General features: G+C 39.3%; 1 long non-coding RNA gene across 1 annotated transcript; it reads right to left on the reverse strand.

Moving 5' to 3' along the window:
• Positions 1-209: 209 nt before the first annotated feature.
• LOC142170742 (uncharacterized) lies at positions 210-1,595 on the reverse strand. Its single transcript, XR_012700185.1, has 2 exons — positions 1,372-1,595; positions 210-463 (listed from the first exon to the last, which is right to left on the reverse strand). It is a non-coding gene; the product is annotated as an uncharacterized LOC142170742 (long non-coding RNA).
• Positions 1,596-17,461: the final 15,866 nt, after the last annotated feature.

A 17,461-nucleotide genomic window follows, 5' to 3' on the forward strand; every position in this document is an offset into this window, starting at 1 on the left:
ACCCATAAACAAGACTCTACTAGACATGACTTGTAGACTCCCTAGGATAGAACTGCTCTGATACCACTTTTGTCATGGCCCAAATCGATAGGCCGCGATGGGCACCCGGTACCTTACTCGACCGAGTACCAACGTAACATATCTTTCTTATTACATCATCATATACGCGTGACATACGGGCCTAATAGGCCAATATAATCATTTATAAACCCAAAACATAGGCCGACAAGGCCATACAATCTTTCACGTATACGACATATGTCTACAAGCCTCTGAGAGTACATATATGTCATAAAGGTCGGGAGAGAGTCCAGCCATACCAAATAATACACGTCTAAACCATATTAACCAAACAAAAAACTCCGAAGCAAATAGAGCGCACCAACATCTTCCGCTGAGCTGATAGCCTACTTTGAGGGCTCTCGACCTGTCTATCGAGACCTGCAGGCATGAAACGCAGCGTCTCCAAGCAAAAGGGACGTCAGTACAAATAATGTACTGAGTATGTAAGGCACATAAATAAGTACATAAGAGACATGGAAGAAATATAGAGTACATGACTCAACCTGTAAGTCGGAATAACTTTGTAAATCATAAATTACTTTTAGTATCATGCATATGCGTATGAATGTCATGTCGTGCATAGGTACATGTTTCATAACATCATCAGCCTCTGAGGGCATCCCATCATATCATATCGGCCACTGTGGGCAAAATCATTATCGTATACCAGCTGATCAGGTGGTGGTGCGTATATAATGCCATAACCTTTCTCATATCTCATATACATATATATACATACATATATACGTGTATATAATGCCATTTGAATCATATTTCAGCCACTGTGGGCAACATCATCAACATATACCAGCTGATTAGATGGTGGTACATATATAACGCCATAACCTTTTCCCATATCCCATATACATATATTTACATATATACGCGTATATAACGCCGTTTGAATCATATTTCAGCCACTGTGGTCAACATCATCAACATATATCAGCTGATCAGGTGGTGGTGCGTATATAACGCCGTAAACTTTTCCCATATCCCATAGACATATATTTACATATATACGCGTATATAACGTCATCTGGTCATGGGTCAATGTACATGTATAAATGAGTGAAATGCATGAAAAGCACATAATAATCTCGATATTCCTTTCGGATAAACTTTTCCAACTGCGTATTATTCTGAGACCCATGAACAGAAGATAATAATAATTCTCATGGGGAATCAAGAATATAGACAACCCTACTATTTCTATGAATAGAATAATTTATAAAAACTTTGTATTTGCTCGTTTCTTTAGTATAATTAGGACCATGCCAAAAGAAAGAAAGGATAGCCTTAACATACCTGTTCCCGAAATTATTTGAACGAATCTGCTTTGAACGGTTTTGAATTGATGAATGGATTTAAATATAAGACTTGTTCCAACGTTTCCTGGTTTGAAATTATAAGAAGGAAACATTTCTGATTTCTTTGAAACATTGGAAGGAATACGTTTGGTTCCTGGGAATTCTGGAGAAGAGTATGTTTCTTTGTTCCTGGCAATTATTGTTTTCTTTTTCAAGTTTCAAGTTATATTAGTCTTTCTTGATAAGGACATGATTCAGCAAGCTGTTCAGTATATATCTTGTGAGACATACAAACAAAACAGCTTAAGGAAGAAGGTCAAATAAGAAGCTGGTGACAGTTATCTTGTGAAAAAGAAAACAAGAAAAAGACGCTGTAGATGTAATTTTCAAAAGATCTTTGTGAGTAGTATCAAATAATAATATATTATTATTTGTCTATGAAAATAAAATCATGTGAAAGTGAGTACGGACTCTAATATTTGTATTTAAAACTTACAGCTTAGTAATTTTTGTATTATGGCTTTGAAAATTATAACCAGAGTCACATCACATGTATTTTTCCCCTAAACGGGAAGAGTCTCACATTAGTTTTTAACCGTAACTAAAACAACATAATGATTACTAAATTACTAAGATGAGTCATTTCTTTTCATTTATGCCTAGGTTGACTCCTAGGCATAAGTGACTTATTAGTCACATTCTTGACATGGTGGATACTTGTCATGTATTTGGGAATAATTTATTAATATTTATATATTTATGAGTTAATTGGGTAATATCTTGTTACCCGGTAATTAATCAATTACCCGTATAATTTAAAAATTATCTCAACTTAATTAAATACTACTCTCTTTTAACATACCTTGTACACCTTACTAGCATGGTAATGTAGCACCTTATATGACACTAGTCCATAAATGTCGGGTATTTTAGCTCGGGCCATATTTTATCCCCAAATGCCAAACTTCGACAAAATTTATTTTCTTTGATTTTACTTACCCTCTTACCTTCACGAATTTGCTCATCACTTATAATCTTTATAACCCCCAAATAATCTTTTCCTTGGACTGATGTCAATTTCCTTATGACAAATTCAACGTACAATACTACTGGGTGCAATACTGTCGTAACTTATTGCTGCGAAATGTAACATCATCGTAATATATATTACTGCAGAGGGTAACATCATCGTAATATATTACTGCAGAGCATAACATCGATGTAATATTGCGGGGCGTAACAGAGCTCCCTCTTGAAGGGATCATTCTCGTTGTTGGGGCTGGATCTGCTCCCCCCAGCCCCATCAGAGCCAGCATCACCCCTCGGGGTGTTGTTGTCAACCCTCTGCGTTGTTTGATTCGCGGAAGCGCAGGGAGGAACTGGACCTCGTCCATTCGCATTATTGGAAGCCCCTGGCAATGCCTGCTTCAAATTTGTCATTACCCTATACTGCCATGTGAGATGGCCTAGAATGACCACTTGTTGCTCTTGCAGGACCCTTACCACTTCAACAACATACTCTTCTTCAGCATCATCAAGAGTCTCCTCCCAAACATGCCGTGGGTAGCGTATGCCATGGACCGACATAGCATCATTTTCGTTATTGCGGGTGTTGCTGACTGAATCCTCGTAGTGAGGCTGGTCTCCTTGAGACTCAAGATTGTATGTGTGGTTAACACCATTATCTGCTATATTTTGTGATTTTTTACTAAGACAAATAATCAAAACTCGTTAGTAAAAGAAGCAAGGATCAACTTAATTACACGGCTATCTAGGCCCCACAGTGGGCACCAATTTGTTTATTCGTAAAATGTTACAGTTGAATTTATACATGATTTCTAGACAAGTTAACTAATTTGATCCTGAAATAATAAAATAATTGAAGAAATACGCAATACTTAGCCTTTAATGAAGAAAAAATAGCAGAATCCAGGGAACGCGAATGTAATAGCCGATGCCCTCAGTCGTATATCTATAGGTAGCCTATCATATTTACAACCAGACAATAGTAAGATAGCCCATGAGATTCATCAGCTAGATAAAATTGGAGTTCGATTACTAGATTCAGGTGATACCGGAGTTACTGTTTAGGACACGACAACATCCACTTTAGTAACTGAAGTGAAGGAACACCAGTATGAGGATCCTGTGCTAGCTCATTATAGAGATACAACACTTCAAAATAAGAAGACACCATTTGAGATTACAGGAGATGGAGTCCTCAGATATCGAGGTTGACTATGCGTTCCTAATGTGGTAGGGCTACGCCAGCAGGTTATGAGAGAAACTCACTATTCTCTTTATTCTGTTCATCCAGGAACGATGAAGGTGTATCATGATATCAAAGAAATATACTGGTGGGATGAAATGAAGAAGGATATAACAGAGTTTGTTGCTTAGTGCCCTAATTGTCAGCAGGTTAAGATTGAGCATCATAAACCCCAGTGTATTATTGCAGGCTATAGAGATTCCGACTTGAAAATGGGAAGTAACTAATATGGATTTCATCATAGGCTTACCTCGTACCCAGTGTAAGTTTGATTCTATATAGGTGATTCTTGATAGACTTGCAAAATCAGCCCATTTTCTGTCTGTCAGGACTAAGTATTCGCTAGAGGATTATGCAAGGCTTTATGTCAAGGAGATAATAGGACTTCAATGTGTCCCTATATCTATTATCTCTGATAAAGGTGATCAGTTTATAGCTAATTTTTGGAGGCCCTTCCAAAAAGGATTTGGGACTTAGGTAAGTCTTAGTACATCATTTCATCCCCAGATAGATGGTCAAGCTGAGCGTACTATTCAGACACTTAAGAATATGCTATGTCTTGTGTGACAGACTTTAGGGGTAGCTGGGATGATCATCTTCCTCTTATTGAGATCGCATATAATAATAGTTAGCATTCCGGCATTCAGATGGCTCCATAGGAATCTGTTTACGGACAAAAGTGTAGGTCACCTATTGGATGGTTCAATGTTGGGTAAACTAAGTTAGTAGGACCAGAGTTGGTACAATAGGCTATTGAGAAGATTAAGCTTATATGGTAAAGGATATTAGCAACTTAGAATCGTCTGAAGTCCGATGCAGATAATCAATGATGAGACTTGGAGTTTCAGGTAAATGACTGGGTATTCCTAAAGGTATCACCGATGAAAGGCATTATAAGATTCGGTAAGAAAAGAAAGCTTAGACCTCGGTATATTGGACCTTATAAAATCATATGTAGAGTAGTCCAGGTAGCATATGAGTTAGACTGGCCTTCCAACTTAGAGTTAGTACATCTAGTCTTTTACGTGTCTATACAGTTTTTAGAGTCGTTCCAGTTGACGATGTTTAGGTCATAGAGCAACTATCATATGAGGAAGATCCCATTGCTATACTAGATACACAAGTTTGGATATTGAGAACTAAGGACGTAGCTTCAGTTAAAGTACTTTGGAGAAATAAGAATATGGAGGATATGACATGGGAAGCTGAAAAAGACATAAAGTCTAGGTATCCTCACTTGTTTACGCTTCCGAAGGAGAATCGAATTGAGACATCACAGCCTTAAGGTACGTATATGATACTGGATACTTATGTTAATTACCGTCATTGGTCATGTGAGGCCATTGTTGTATTAATGATTGTGGCCCTGTGGCTTTATATTGTTAGGTTTTTTTTGCATGACAAGTTGGTAGTAGTACCCTTACAGAGGAGACTCTGCCAAAATTCATATAGATCTCTGGGAGTTTAACATTTGAGGATGAATGTTTATAAGGGGGGAAAGATTGATACACCCTGTGCATTCCTGACGAGCGCAAAGCACACACTTAAATATGCTAGCTAGTCGAATATAGTATAATATAATATCGTATCCACATGGATTAGAGTTAAACAATATTACCGTAGTTTGCAGCTAGATTTCTATCCAAGATGATCAACAATTGAGATTTATGTGATTAAAACTAAAATTAACTGCGAGTCTAAACTATTGGTTAATGACACTCGACGCAAGTAATGAGCAAGGAAGGTTATCAATTGGGAGATGATAGGGTTTGATAAGATAGGTTCAAGAAAATGTTTTGGGATTTAACTCTGGATAATTTATTTCTAATGTTTAAGTGAGTCTCATGAATTCATTCAAATATTAATTTACCCATTTATTATAAACTTCTCTCTCAATTAAATCTCAACCTCACAAGATGAACTATGTTAAGCTTGGTGAAGATATGCAAGAATTCGTAGTGGATTAGTCTTTAGGAGAGCATCTCTCGATTAACCTCCTAACTAGGTTTAATAAAAAATTCAACTAGCCTCTTTCGATTACCAAGAAGAATTAGTGAATTCAACCCACAAAATAGAATGCAAAAATATCACAAGTTATGCCTCTCTCGGTTACATGAACAGGTAAATATAAATGCAATGATTAAAATATCCAAAAAGATTCAATACATAAAACTAGAGTATAATCTTCAAACAAATATCAATACACCAAATCCATCAAGCCCTAAAGAGAGGTACTCCATAGACATGGAGTAATTCATCACAAATATGTTTAAGTTAAAGGAAAACACAAAACGATCCAAAACCTTGTCTTGAGTGAGGATTGAATGATGAAATCCTTGTGCTTTTGCTTCTCCACCTCCTTCTCAGCATCCTTAGGTCTAACATGTATCAAAAGTCTAGAAGGTACCTTTTTCCATGTATATATACCAAGTAGGGTCGGGCCCATATGAAAACACCTTCTCCTACGTGAAATAGGACACTTTTCGGAGTTGGACGTGCGCGGCCACGCACCTGTGAGTGTGCTTGCGCATATGGCCATGCACTTTGAAAAGTTTCTGCTCCACTTGGGTGCCCAATGCACACCTAATGCACGTTCGTGCACCTGGGTGGCCTCTTGCTCGCGATTTGTTTCTCCCGTTAAGTGTGATATTGCCCTTTGATCCCCAAACACGATCCCAAGTTAATCCGTGGGCTTTTACTCAGACTTCAAAGCTCCAGAATAGCTCAAATTCATTCCATAACATCTACATAGCTCGGAATCGCTCCTACGAGCCATAAAACATTCAATTGATACAAAACACTAGAGATTAAAGCTTAAACTCAATTAAAGTGCAGTAAATTAGAGTAAAACGTGAAATTATAGCCTACCATCAACACCTACACTTAAACCATTGCTCGTCCTCGAGCAATCAAACTACACTATATATAGACACGACCTTTTTAAACAACGTTCCTAACTCATCACACCAAGAATATTTAAAATAGACTAAGCACAATAATGTAACATCCTCGCCTCAAGATTTGACTCACAAGTACCATGCATTATTCACAACTCGCTCACTTACTCTAACATAAAGGTGAACGACATTACCTTTCATTCATGAATCAAGTTCTCTCACACAACAAATGAGATTAGCTCCACACACAATAAAATTTAAGAACAATTAGGATTTCAAGATAGAAAAAATTCACTCATTCTAAGAAACAACATTCATGTGCCACAAAAGATGAGCCATAGGCTTGCCCATAGTGTAACACTCCACTAATTGAGCTCATTCACTCAAGGATCAAGTAAGACTTTACTTGGTTATAATGTAAGAACGGGACGGGAAGGATACATTTATATATAAGAGTGACTACACCTCCCTAAGCACTTTAATACATACATTTTAATATTCAAAACCCCATACTTATGTCAAACCATAGCTCCACCTTCACATCAATATATATTAACTCCCTACTTCTTTAAGCACAATTACATCAAGAGTTACTGATCACGCCCAACTACGCCTTATAAAAGGACTAAGCAGTCGCTGCAAATATAAATCCGGTTCAGTCCGGAGTCGAATCCCACTATGAACTAACCTATTTATTACAACTTTTAACATTGCTAATGAATAGCTCAAACAATCTCCGAATGCAAGATTTTTAATGGATAATGAGTAGAATTAAGTTAACTAAGGAAAAATAATAATAAAACTAGCAATAATCAAGAATAGAGTTGAATTTAATGGTAAAATGGTCTAGGGTTATTGATTTTCCCAATTGCTAGTTTACTTCTTAACTCTTTTGCTATAATCTCGGGGTAATACTCTATGAGGATTATGAGCTAAGGGTTACCGCAATTATCTCTTGATCAACTACGATAATTTACTAAAGTATTCTCTCGAACTACTCTAGTTGATAATTTGTGCAGCTCTGAATTATCCCACCAAAGTTTCGTTATCTCTAACCCCACTTTTAAGTTCAAGTAATGAATCTCTTCAATTACACAAAAGTGGTATTGTTTAAGAATAATCTAACCTAGTATTCTTTCTCAAGCAACACAAGGCAATTAGACACGATTAATCAAGGGTCTATTTAATTAATCACCATACAAAACATAGTTGAACAATCATATAGTAATTCCGACTTGATTATAACAAAATTGAGTCAAAAATTCATCTAACAATTGGTTCCATCAACCATAGATAATGTATTTAGCTACTCATACTACTAAACAAGATTACAATGTAAAAAAGTCATAACCGGCAATGGAATTAAGAAGAAGAAGAAGATGAAAAACTTGTAGAGGATTCTCCGCCTTGTTCCTTGTGTGTTCTTGCCTCTCCAAATATTGAGTCCCCCTTCAAAAGTAATTTTTTGATGTATTTATATCACTTAGGGTTGCTAAAGGGCGAAATTCTCCAATCCCACTTTGGCTAGGGAAAGCTGGAATTCACGCCTGCCTTCGCGTCTAGATGCGGACTTTGACGCCGATCCAACTTTTGAAATTCTTCCATTTTCACGAAGCGCTCTGTGCGTTTGGTTTGCTTCGCTGTTTTGTGACTTAACTTTTCTCCTTTTTCACGTCTGACTTCTTGCCACGCACGAGAATAAATGAGCTCCCACTCCTTTAATTTCTTCTTTTTGTGTCACATGTCATCTTTTGATCATTTTTCATCCAAACCTGTTCCTACACATAAGAAACACATAATGAGTATATTTCACTTCAAAAATCATGTAATCTCCCGTGACTCAACAAGAATTACTATGCAAATATACTCAAAAATATGCACTTTTCATCATTTATCACCACCCCACACTTAAATTCTTGCTCATCCTCGAGCAACTTAAAATTAAGCGCATAGGCAAGAAATACCTTTCAAAACATACTCAAGCATCACACCAATAACAATTGTTTATATCAACCCTTAGAACCCAACATATGCACTCTTCATACATTTTCTCAAGTTCTAAACTCATGCCAAGATTATTTAAAATATTTGTGTGACTCTTCTAACATCCTCCTCAAAAATTGACTCCACTACATTCCTCTTTGTGACTCGCTTCTTCTGCAAACTAAAGATACGAGTTCCTTACCAATCCATTGTAAAGCATGTGCCCTCACCAATAAAACAAAGAGAAAAATTAGTCCACACACTCAAATAAGAATTCAAGTATAATTTAAGGACTCATAGAATGAAAGAATTCACTCACTCTCGCAAAGAAACTCATGTGCTCCCCAAAGCTCATACCATAGACTTGCCCGTAATGTAAGTCTCTACTAATTTATGCTCGCAAAGTCTAAGATCAATTAGGCCTTTATGGGTTGTAATGTAGGCTATGAGATGGGTAGGATAGATATGGATAGTGGCTAACAATCCTAAGCACTTTTAATACAATATACATTAACCTTTAAGCACACCCTCTTCATGATAACTCAATATATTTCTATGAATCTGTAAATAACGTAGCTCATTGACTTTAAGCACTAGCACATATCAACGTGAATTGGAGGTTTTTTAGATAATCTTTTCAACACCCTCCATAAATTAGTATTTCCATCTAGTGGCTTTCTTAATGTACACATGCACCTTTCGGCCGTTCTATGATTCCCCTAAAAAAACTACCCAATCTCTTTTCCCTCACTTCTAGTGACTTAAGTGCTTTCGGAGGTAAATGTTCAACAAGATTTAATTAAGAGCAATGGGATTCGTCTTGTACTGTAGGTACCAAAGAAAAGGCTTACAGGCTCAAATGGGCTATCAAAGGATGATTTTTATCACTGGTAGGCAGATAGACTGAAGGATCAATCAAAGAAATGCCTATATCATTTCCTAAACTCACAAGACTTAACTATTTCGCTTCGACACACACACGGGGCAAGTTCTAGACTAACAATGAATGGCACAGAGTACAACCAAAATCTCACCTCACACAATGCACATGACTTACTCAGGACGGCTCAGACCCGACTCTCAAGTTAAAGCATCTCGCGCAGTTATAACATAATCCAAACACTAGGAAGTAACAGTAGGATCCAATAGACGAGCCCAAGCGTCAAAAGAAACACATATACTCTCAAGGCATATAATCACAAGAATAAAGAAGTAAGTACTTAGTGCAAATGCTCCAGCTCTAAGCCCCAACATAAAATATGTCAAAAAAGTTCTTCCCATTCCATTATCAGTAAAAAAATATAAAAAAATAAAAATTAAAAAATCTTTTTGTATTTTTTTAGACTTGCAATCCACTATCGAACAAAGTCCACAAATTCTTTTACACGGTTTGATAAAGAAAAATTACTTAAGACTACCCAGTTCAAGAAAATGGCATCCTCGGGAAAGAACCGTGGTTTAAAGAAAACCCGGGATTATTCCAATAAAAAGGTGACCAAAATTATACAATTACAATGGCCTTCACTTTGATCATCACAAAATGTATCACTAGCAATTAAACACATGCCACAAAAATCAAATTCTGACACCCCCACCACACACTTAAGAAAGTGCACTATCCTCAGCTATACCATATCACAGAAGCAAAAGAGAAATGATCAATAGTAGAGTGGGTGTCAAAAACTCCCTCATCATATCTCAGGCTGCGGGTGGGGACCGGTATCACCCTCGGTCTGCAATGTCGATGGATCCTCCAATGTGACACCAGATGTGTCAATGGCTGCTATCATCTCACCCTCCCTAGTTGGAACAGCCTCCCCAATAACCACCTCTCAAACCTCAGTAGCAGTGCCAATAGTAGCACTTAAAGCAAACAATTTCGCATCCTCCGGCTCCTCAAAATCTGTCTGGATTCCAATGTGCCGTACCTGTCTCTTTACATGAACCTCCTCGAGCAACACATTAAACTGCTCTCGCATCCACTGATCTCTAGTCTCCTGTGTGGCTAGCAAAGCACGGTCTCACGTGACTAACTCTATTCGTAACTGCTGAACTGCGCTCTCCGTATCAATGTTGCGCGCACCATGGCCCTTTTTCTTTATAGATGTTTCTGATGGGTCCTAAATAGAGCAAATATCATGGACCGCCGACTCAGTGCTTTCATGAATCTCATCATCCCTCTCAGTCAATTTGTGTTTAGCAAGCAACGCGGTCAAAATGTGCACAAAGTAAAGTTTCCATTGTATGTTCTTTCTGGTCTTTGCCATTTGACTTTGTAGGATCACTCCAGCGTTCACCGGGATACCTGTCATGAGGGCATATATCAAGAATACTCGCTCCCAAATCACCATAGACTTGTGCGTTGCTGGCATGAATCTATTGCATACCCAATTCAACCATATTCGAGCCTCCCTATTCATGTACGTCTTTTCCAACCCATCAGCTACTTGCCACTCAGCTGGTACAGATCCCCCACATAGAACTTCAAGTATGTGGTTCACATTCAGTGTTTGTTCTCTCCTCCAGTACTCTGAGTCGAACTATGCAGGTATGTAGTAATACTTATTTATTGCCGAGGCGGAGATATCAACTTGAGCCCCACGAACCCAAACAATATCAGTACCCCTGTCAGGATCCCAGTTGGCATACAATTCACGCACAAGAGTCAAATTTGCTACACCCTTCGGTCCTTGAACAAAGCGTGTCCACCCATTCTGCTCCATGACTCGCAAAATATCCGGAGAACTTGACTTGGTAGCCTTAAAATTCAATGGTCTTTTAAAGAGTAGCAGATTGATTTGCTTAGTCTTTATATGCTTCCATTTGGTCCACACATTTTCACTCACGAACTTCGTATCCCACACGTTCATAGTACTTAGAACACTCGAATCCCCTTCATCGTCGAACAACTGAATCGCTGCCTCATCCTCATCATCTAAGTCCTCTTCAGATTCTGACTTGACAACCCTTGTCACCTTGCCCTTTCCCTTCACCTCAGCTATCCGTTTCTTGGCCAGTGGTGGTTTTGAAGCCCCCTCTCTAATTTGCACCGGAACCTCTCTTGGCCTAGACTGCCGTGCTTGACATGTTCTTTGCTGTATTTGTGTAAGCCCCTCAGCGCTTAGATAGGTAGCCTCAGGGTCCACCTCAGAAGTTCCAGTCTTTACCTTATCATGTCTAGCCTTTGTTCGTGCCTCTGTATTACCTTCTCTGCTACATTCTTGTCAGTTGGTGCTCTCTTTGGGGGTGGCTTACCACTACCACCGGCTCCATGGCTTCTAGTTGGATTTTTCGAGATGGACATATCGCCTGCAAAAGATACAAAACACATATTAGTATAATGTATAACCTTAAGTCATAGTGGTATACATCGCATCGCACCCCACGCTTAGCCCGAAAGCGTAAGTGTGCAACCAGGGTACAAGTGCCTACTATAGCTTAATGACAGTGATTTAAGGTTACTTATCATCATGGAAAATCAAATGGGTAGGCAGACGCACACGTCGCGCGCGAGTCGTGCCGAAGTCTGCGGGTTGACATTTGTTCTAAAATGAATGCAATTTAAGTGCAAAGACCCCCCAACGGTTACCCCACACCCAAGAGATGTTTATATTACCAAAACAATGAGTTTTGCTGCTCAGACTTCACAAAAACTATTAAAATTCTCAATCGGGCAATTTGTCGAACATCTTATATGCATAATTTCTACCCTCATGTATCAATGCAAGTAACATGTGCTTTTCCCTCCCAATTTGAGTGAGGTAGTGGGAATTGTAGTTTACACCTCACTATGAATAACAACCAACAAAATCTAGAGAAAATTATGCTCCAAAATTCACAATTCAATTACTTCTACCTAAAGTAACCCATAACACGAAATTGCAAATAAGGAAAATAGCAACAACTGACGCAAGGGGGGAGGGGGATGTGAAACTGGGTGAAACAAAAGAAAAACAAGACTGGGGAATTCAAAATGTAAACTAACGCTAGGGGGAGGGTGGTATAAAACTGTATGAAATAGAATGGCAGAATGTAGAACAAGGGGTGGGGGGGGGGGTGCGAAATTGGGGAATATAGCTATTAGAAATAACTATTACGTTTTAAGAATAAAAAGAAAGAAAAAAAATATTTTTTTAACAATTTGCGAAGTGAGGCGCGCGATGCCCTTACTTCACTATTTTTTATTTTGTGGCTGGCCTGGGTTGCGTCTGCCTTCGCATCTAAACACGAATTTAGACGAGCCCAGTACTGGCCATTTTTTCAATTTTTCCAATTTAGCCACTTTTGGCCTTTTTTTAATGATTTCTTTACTCTGAGTCATTCCAATTTGCACAACCTCATTCCTGCAACATTTATAAACATGCCAATATTTTCACAATCTAAAATCAAACAAGAAAAAATAAAGAAAAATACAAAAATTGGGTTGCCTTTCAACAAGCGCTGGATTTAATGTCGCGACACGACTAATTGAAACAAACCATGGGTTGCCTCCCAAGAAGCACCTGATTTAACGTCACAGCACTACGCAGGCTTTGATCATCACTCCTCATTCGTGTACTGGGGCTCTTCCAAAGTTATTACCACTCTATCCCCTTTTTCTTCGACCATTCCAAGGTAATGTTTCAACCTTTGCCCATTCAATATGAACTTATTTGTCCCATCTTCTGATTCAATCTCTACAGCTCCACTTAAGAACATTTGCACCACTCTAAAGGGTCCTGACCATCAGGACTTCAACTTACCCGAAAACAATCTCAATCTCGAGTTGTATAACAACACTAGATCTCCGAGTTTGAAGATACGATCCAAGATGTGTTTATCATGCATTAGTTTCATCCTTTCTTTGTATAATATAGCACTCTCAAATGCCTGGAACCTAAATTCCTCGAGCTCATGTAACCCAGTGACTCTGCTGGTGTCTACAATCTCCATATCCAAATTAAACCGCCGCAATGCCCAAAGTGCTTTATGTTCGAGCTCTACCAGAAGGTGGAATGCCTTTCTAAACACCAACTGTATGATGACAATTGGAGTTTTGAATGCTGTGCAGTACGCCCACAATGCATCATCTAGTTTCTTCACCCAATCGGTCCTTGTTTCATTCACTATTTTTGTTAGGAAACTTTTAATTTCCCTATTTGACACTTCAACTTGCCCGCTCGACTGTGGGTGATAAGGGGTGGTCACTTTATGACGAACTCCATACTTTTACAACAGCCGTGCGAGCGCTCTATTGCAAAAATGGGTTCCACCATCACTGACTATAGCTCTCGGGGGTCCAAAACGTGTGAAAATATTTTTTTTAGAAAGCTTGTTACCCTTTTTGCATCATTTGTTGGGAGAGACACCGCTTCGAACCACTTGGAGACATAATCAACCGCTACCAATATATATTTGTTACTATATGAGCTGACGAACGGCCCCATAAAGTCGATCCCCCACATGTCAAAAACCTCCAACTCTTGAATTGTGGTCATTGGCATCTCGTGATGGCGAGATATGTTGCCTGTCCTTTGGCATTCATCGCCACCTTTGACCCAAGCGTGGGCATCCTTGAACAGAGTTGGCCAATACAAACCCGATTCAAACACCTTAGATGCTGTCCAAATTCCTCCAAAGTATCCACCATATGGTGAAGCATGGCAAGCCTGCAAAACAGAATGTTGATCTTTCTCGGGGGTACACCTCCGGATCATGTTATCTACACATATTTTAAATAGTAGAGGTTCATCCCAATAATAAGACCGACAATCGCGAAAGAACATTTTCTTTTTGAATTGAAGAGAGTTCATAAGATACAATACCGCTTGCTAAATAATTAAAATTATTAGCATACCACGACATCTCCGCCATTGTCATTGCTAGTAACTGTTCATCCTGGAATGTCACTGTTATATCCTCAACCTTTACCTTCCTTTCAGCTCCTTCCAACCTTGAGAGATGGTCTGCTACTTGGTTTTCTGCCCCTTTTCTGTCACGGATCTCCAGATTGAATTCTTGTAGAAAAAGAACCTAGCGAATCAAGCGTGGTTTGACTGCTTCTTTGCTATCAAGTACCTAATTGCTGCATGGTCAGTATAAACAATAACTTTTGAACCAATCAAGTATAACCTAAATTTTTCGAATGCAAAAACTACAGCCTACATCTCTTTTTTCATCACGGTGTAATTGAGCTGTGCACCGCTTAGCATTCTGCTTGCATAGTAAATTGGGTGCATCAGTTTATCCTTTTGCTGCCCCAAGACTGCTCCTATAGCATAGTCACTTGCGTCACACATAAGCTCGAACGGTTGCTCCCAGTTAGGTGCAGTCACCAATCTCCTCTTCAACTCCTCAAATGCCAACTTGCAATCATTAGAAAACACAAAGGGCTGATCCTTTTCAAGGAGTTTACATGAAGGGTTAGCAATCTTAGAGAAATCTTTTATGAATCGCCTGTAGAACCCGGCGTGCCCATGGAAACTTCTCACTACCTTGACCGAAGTAGGTGGTGGCAACTTCTCAATCACGTCAACCTTAGCATGGTCAACCTCGATTCCTTTACTGGACACTCGATGCCCCAAGACTATCCCTTCTTGTACCATAAAATGACATTTTTCCCAATTCAGCACTAAATTTGTCTCCACACATCTTCTGAGCACTCTTCTTAAATTGTGAAGACAGTCCTCGAATGAATCCCTCACCTTAGAGAAATCATCCATAAATACCTCCATAATGTCTTCAACCATGTCCGTGAAAATGGCTAACATACACCGTTGGAATGTAGCCGGTGTATTACAAAGCCCAAAAGGCATTCTCCAAAAGTCAAAGATGCCATATGGACAGGTGAAGGATGTTTTCTCTCTGTCTTCGGGGGATATTGAGATCTGATTGTACCCCAAATATCCATCCAAGAAGCAGAAGTGAGATCTCCCAACCAACCTGTCCAACATTTGGTCAATGAATGGCAAGGGAAAATGGTCCTTCCGGGTAGCTGTGTTCAATTTCCAGTAATCCATGAAAATCCGCCATCCCGTGACTATACGAGTCGAGATCAACTCGTTATTCTAATTTTGTACGACCGTCATTCCTCCTTTTTTTGGCACACACTGAACAGGGCTGACCCAATTTCTATCATAGATGGGGAAGATGATACCTGCATCTAACCATTTGATCACTTCCTTCTTCACCACCTCTTTCATATTCGGGTTCAGCCTTCGTTGATGTTCTATGGAAGGTTTATGCCCTTCTTCCAAGAGAATCTTGTGCATACAAAAAGCTGGACTAATCCCATTTATGTCTGCCATGGTCCAACCAATGGCAGTCTTACATTCCTGTAACACATGTAGGAGTTTCTCTACCTGCACATCTAGCAAACCGGATAATATAATAACATGTAAAGTAGAATTAGACCCTAAGAAAGCATAACTGAGGTGAGCTGGAAGCGGTTTCAACTCCATTTGGGGTGGTTCCTCTATTGATGTCTTTGTAGGTGGTGTAGCTCTCTTTTCTAACTCAAGGGATTCAAACTGAGCTTCCCTCTTCCAAAATCCTTGGCCTTCGAGTGCTATGACCCACTCTGCCAACCCTTCACCATCCATCTCCTCTAAATTTGTCAAGCAAGCTCCCAATGGATCTTTAGCATTCAGGATCTCATCATCTTCATGCAGGATCACATCTACTACCTCCACTAGGGAGCAATTAGCATATTCACTGGGTCTCCTTATGGATTGTTGAACGTTGAATATAACTTCTTCATCGTTCAACCTCATTTTTAATTCCCCAGTTTCACAATCAATCAATGCTCTCCCAATGGCTAAGAATGGTCTCCCTAGAATGGTGGGTATCTCCTCATCTACCTGGCAATCCAGAATAACAAAGTCTGTAGGGAATATAAACTTTCCCACTTGTACCAGCACATCATCAAGAATCCATGTCGGCCTTTTAACCGTGCGGTCAAACCAATTGCAACAGCATTGAAGTCAGTCTAGCTCTACCAATGCCCAATTTTGTATATATTGCCAAAGGCATCAAGTTTATGCTGGCTCCTAAGTTACACAATGCTTTTGCAAAGGCATAACTCCCAATAGTACACGGAATAGTAAAGCTTCCTAGGTCAGATATCTTTTGAGCCATGGGTCTTGTCACTACTGCACTACATGTCTGTGTCACAGTTACTACGGATAGGTCCTAGAAGTCAAATTTTCGTGACATCAGGTCCTTAATCATCTTTGCATAGCCTGGCATTTTCCTCAAAGCCTCCATAAGAGGAATATTCAATTGAATTTGACGAAGCATATCCATGAATTTCCTATATTAATCTTCTTTCTTTTGTTTTGCCAGTCTCTGAGGGAATGGTGCAGGTATCACCCTTTGTTCACTGCTTGCTGACTTCTCTTTGTTGATGTTTTATGGCATAAGAGGTACCACATGTTCTGCAGCTTGTTCACTCTCTTTAGCCTAACCCTTATCATCCTGAATCTGTTCAGCCACCACTTTAGTAAGTTTTGCTGATTCATCTACCTCTAATAGAACTAGAGTGGTTGGTGTAGTCTCTCTGCTGGATTGAGTAACTTCTTGCTCCCTATCTAAATCTCTCCCATTCCGGAGACTTACTGCCATCAGCTGTTTCGGGTTTTGCTCCTTGGGGTTAATGTTCATGTTGGCTGGCAATGTTCCTTGGGTGCAGTAATTTAAGGCCATGGACAACTGCCCTAGTTGAGTTTCAATATTCTTTATTGCTGAGTCATGTTTTCCTACATCTTACCATTTGTTCCAATGAGTTGTTGCGGCATACCCCTGATTTCTACCATGTTTCCATCCTGTTGCTGAGGAGGTGACTGATATGCCAACTGTTGCTGGTTCTACTATGGATAGCCCTGTTGTCTCTGATATGACACCATTTGGCCTTGGGGTTGCATACCTCCAGGTTGTGGCATGTTTGGTCTGTACTGCTGATT

This window comes from Nicotiana tabacum, chromosome 16 (genome assembly GCF_000715075.1).
Source record: "Nicotiana tabacum cultivar K326 chromosome 16, ASM71507v2, whole genome shotgun sequence".
Taxonomy (NCBI): Eukaryota; Viridiplantae; Streptophyta; class Magnoliopsida; order Solanales; family Solanaceae; genus Nicotiana; species Nicotiana tabacum.